The following is a 4,716-nucleotide window of genomic DNA, read 5'->3' as shown; positions in this document are numbered from 1 at the left end:
AAACCTTGGCTTTCGGGTGACTTTCAGGAGCCATGTGTGGAAACAAACCACCGTCTTGCTTTAAAGTAAGAGCTGAAGTCCAACAACATCTGGGGACCCACATTTGAGAAGCCCTGCCAGATTCCTGTGCTCATCCCCTACATTTGTGTCCCCAGGCTTTTATCAAGTGGACAAAAAACCATCCTTCCCAGCTTCCGACTCCCACATGATCACTCTCTCTCCCTCCCAACTTAGGCCCATTCACATGTTCAACACTTGTACAACCAGTGTACAGTGTACACAGGTACAGATCTTTACACAGGTGCAGTTGTTCACAAGTTATGCTGAATGCAGGTACACTCCCTCTCTGTACCATGCATTTGAAGGGCCTGTATGTATCCAGGCTCACTTTCAAAATGAACACAGGGACAGTCATTCACCCAAGCACGTGTACGGGTGTGTGCATGCAGAAGGTTCCAAGTTCCCTCCCTGGCAGCATCTCCAGAGAGGGCTGAGAGAGACTCCTGCCTGCCTGCCGCCTTGGAGAAGAAGCCGCTGCCAGTCTGTGCAGACAATACTGAGCTTGATGGACCAAGGGTCTGACTCGGTAGAAGGCCGCTTCCTATCTTCCTATGACACAGCTGTACACTTATACAGCATAATGTCTGGACCGGGCTCTTGATCTCTGCAAGCACAGAGCCACTGAGCAGGAGCACCCGGGGTCTCCTACATGGCCAAGCTGGATGTTTCTCCTACCTTGTTGAGGGTCATGAGACCAAGCCTAGTGTGTGTCAAGCCACCTGAACATGCCAAAGTGTTATACAAATCCGTGAAGATCATGACTGCACTCTGCAGGTGCAGCTGCAAAGTCTGAGAGAGCAGACAGGGCTGGGTGTGGCACCGCTTTAAAACTTTATGGCCCAGCAGGTGTTAGCAATGGTGTCAAAGAGTTTGCATTGCTCATCTCAGTGGGTTTACTGTGCCTCCTGCAAATGAACCATCAGCTGAAACTGAGTATCCTTCTGAATCACAAAGCAAGGTGAAAGTTGCAGTCCTTGCCAGTCAATGCTGCGATTCTTTATCATGAAGGGTAATTATCTGCACTAATTACAGACTCCTCTAGGGTACATTATGTCATTGCATACCCAGGCTGACAGCATTTGGAAGGGGTGAGCTGGCTGCTGGCTCTTCTTCTCTCGGTTTTGCTGAAAAGGTTTAGCATTTGCAGACACACTCAACTTCAGCCAAACCAAGCCTGCACCCAGCAATTCTGCCTCAACATTCTCTTGCATACATTAAAGGTGGATGCATGTAGCACTTTGCCTCTAATTTACTGGAAAGCTTTGAGGTGGAGCAACTAATGGCTAATTTTTGCTGTAGAAACTTGTGAAAATTCAGAAAAAGGTTTGTCCTTCCCTTACCCAGCTGGGCAGGGAAGGAGAGGGGAGAGCTAATACCAGAGAAGACAGAATCAACGAACTTGACAGGCTTCAACAATGAGCCAAAAACAACAAGATGAAATTCAACAGAGTTAATTTAAAGTCCTGCACTTAGGTAAGAGAAAAGAAAGACCAAATGCATAAGTCTAGGATGGGAGACCTGGTTTGGCAGCAGTACATTTATTTATTTTATTATTATTTATTCGATTTCTATGCCGCCCTTCCAGAAATGGCTCAGGGCAGTTTACACAGAGAAATAATAAATAAGTAAGATGGCTCCCTGTCCCCAAAGGGCTCACAATCTAAAAAGAAACAAAAGATAGACACCAGCAACAGCCACTGGAGAGATACTGTGCTGGGGATGGAGAGGACCAGTTACTCTCCCCCTGCTAAATAAAGAGAATCACCACGTTAAAAGGTGCCTCTTTGCCAAGTTAGCAGGGGATTTATTTTATTTATTTATTTACTACATTTTATATCTCACTCTTCCTCCAAGCAGCCCAAGTATTTACTACATACTTGAGTTTCTCCTCACAACAACCCTGTGAAGTAGGTTAGGCTGAGAAAGAAGTGACTGGCCCAGAGTCACCCAGCAAATATCATGGCTGAGTGGAGATTTGAACTCAGGTCTCCCTGGTCCTAGTCCAGCATTCTAACCACTACACCACGCTGGCTCTGTGAAAAGGACCTAGGCATCTTATAAGGCCACACGTCAGCCATAAGCCATGCAGCTGCTAAAAAAACCAATGAAATCTTGGGTTGTAGTAACAGAGGCATAGTGTCCAGATCTCAAGAAGAAATCATTCTGCTCCACCCTGTGCTGGCCAGACCTCGTTTGGAATACTGCTCCCAGTTCTGGGTCCTTCATTTTAAGCAAGACTTTAGCCCGATTCAGACACTATGCTGTATGAGCGTACAGATGCCTGAACACTCATAACACATGTGTTTGAATGAATTATAGTACCTGTGTTCATGTTAAAAGTGAACCTGGATACAGGCCATGCAAATGCCAGGTACAAATCGGTACAGATAGGAACTGTGTTCAACATAACATATGGATGACTGTACAGATCTGCACCTGTTCACGTTGTATACTCGTGAAGGTGTTGAACATAGCACATGAATGGGCCATTGAAAAACTGGAATGGGTTCAGAGGAAGGCCACCAAGATGAGAAGGAGTCAGGAAACCAAGCCCTATGCAGAGCAGTTGAAGGAGGTGGTTATTTTATTTAATTTATTTATTTATTTATTTTATTGTTACATTTATATACCGCCTTTCATTAAAGCAATTTCAAGGCGGTTTACAGCAAAAAAAATGTAAACACAAGATGGTAAAAAAGACACAATTAAAATATTAAGTGGGGGGGGAGAATTAAACAAATCTGATTAAAAATTTAAAACAAAAGCATAAAAGCAATACAGACTATAAAGAGCAGCAGTTATGTTTTGGTTATGTTTTGCCTGGGCGCTTTCCAGACTACACGCTACAACAGGGGGTAAAATGCTTCCACTTGGCAGGATCATATTGAAAATGACCCCCAGAATCTCAAACTCCATCCCAAATTCCATCCCAATTCTTACTAATTTACAATGGGAAAATATTAAAATATAGCTTTTTTTTTTTTTTGGTGACATACATCAAAACATGGCAAGAAAGACATACGTTGAAACGTGTCTGACCCATTGGAAATGAAAAGGACTCTTACACTTGGAAAAGACTTCTTATTTCTTGGTGGGAAGGCATGTGGTCTTCATAAGGACTTTGGTTCACTGTGAACCTACTTTGACTATTCAGGGACATGTTTTTATATATGATTTTTGTTTTGTATTGTTTGCACAGGAATGTTTTTATGGTATGATTTTAAATGTGTGTAGTTGTTCTAACTTGTAAATTATATCAATATATCCACTTGCAGTTGCATTTGGAATTTTTGGCAGCCTATTACTAACTAGTTTCTTGTTTTGGTCTTTTGGGGGGCATCTTTAATCTGGAAAGCACCTTGGAGAAGAACAATGATAATTGTCTTTAAATATCTGGATGTGTTCTCAGTTGCTCCTGAGGATGGAACTAGAACTACTGGCTTGAAATTACAAGGAAGCCATTTCAGACGAGACCTTAGGAGGACATTCCTCCCAGTAAGAGCAGTCTGGCATTGGACCATTCTGACTAGTGTTGTGGTAAGAAGCAGAACAGTCGCCCGTCAGAATTACTGCAGCAGTTTCTTGCATTAAGAAACTGGTTGGGAAAGAAATCCTGTGACTCTCTCCTTATGGCAGACCGGACTCCCAGTATACAGAACAGAGCGGAACTCTTTGTGGCCGACTTCTGACCTCTGCGCATCCTGTCCATGTGCATTTGATTTTGTTTGCTGAAATGCAGAACTTCACATTTACCTGACGTACCTGAAGGACTCATCTAAATGGTGCCCGTCGCTATTGGAAAGACCTTCCACTAATTCGATGAAGCCTCCAGTTTTGCAAATGTTGCCAAAGCTGAGACAGACAACAGATGGTCAACATCTGTGGAAAGATGATTAAAGCTGGCACAACAGCAATGCATAGCTGAGGCCTTATGGACCAGTGAACAGCTGGATATTTTGGTGGTGGTTAGAATAGTTTGTTTTGTGATGATATAGCAATAAGTGTCTAGATTAAACTAACAGATATGATGGAGGCAGATCTGTGTATTTCTTCTTCTTCTTCTTCTTCTTCTTCTTCTTCTTTGCTTGCTTTGAATATTTTGGCCTTGCATGTTGTATGTTTAGTGCAAAAATTGCACACACACATATATATTTACACACACACACATACATTCTGTATATGTACACATACATATACATTCTGTGTGTGTGGTGTGTGTGTGTGTGTGTGTACACACACACATACATACATATTAAAAGGCTCTCAGTTTGCAAGCGTATGAATGTCTTATCTTAATGTGACTCTAGTCTTTTCCTAGCTCTATGAGGTCTCATTCTGCATGTGTTTTAATTTATGGATTTTCCAGGACAATAATGAATTTTCCTGGAGTTATGGACTTTTTTAATTTTTTATTTTTGATAGTCTGGGCAAGGTCTGAAACCTACCTGTGAAAATGGCATGTGTCTATCTTTCAAGGTTTGGTCTGGGAGTTTCATGTCAGTCAGTCAGTGAGGGCTTGCAGTCTGCAAGTATATTTATGTCTTAGCTCTCTGCGACTCTAGTCTTTTGCTATCTCTATGAGGTATCATTCTCCATGCTTTGAATGGGGGAGTTTTTCTGAATTTTCTGGAAAGTAATTAATTTTTAAAGGGTTGG

The 4,716-nt window shown here is 42.3% G+C and overlaps 1 long non-coding RNA gene across 1 annotated transcript; it reads left to right on the top strand.

Moving 5' to 3' along the window:
- The first annotated feature begins 1,112 nt into the window (after positions 1 to 1,112).
- LOC128334557 (uncharacterized) lies at positions 1,113 to 4,096 on the top strand. Its single transcript, XR_008311318.1, has 2 exons — positions 1,113 to 1,533; positions 3,416 to 4,096. It is a non-coding gene; the product is annotated as an uncharacterized LOC128334557 (long non-coding RNA).
- The last annotated feature ends 620 nt before the right edge of the window (positions 4,097 to 4,716 follow it).

Source organism: Hemicordylus capensis, chromosome 9, assembly GCF_027244095.1.
Source record: "Hemicordylus capensis ecotype Gifberg chromosome 9, rHemCap1.1.pri, whole genome shotgun sequence".
NCBI lineage: Eukaryota > Metazoa > Chordata > Lepidosauria > Squamata > Cordylidae > Hemicordylus > Hemicordylus capensis.
Note: the sequence above shows the minus strand (reverse complement) of the source record. Positions and strands in the feature narration are given on the sequence as shown.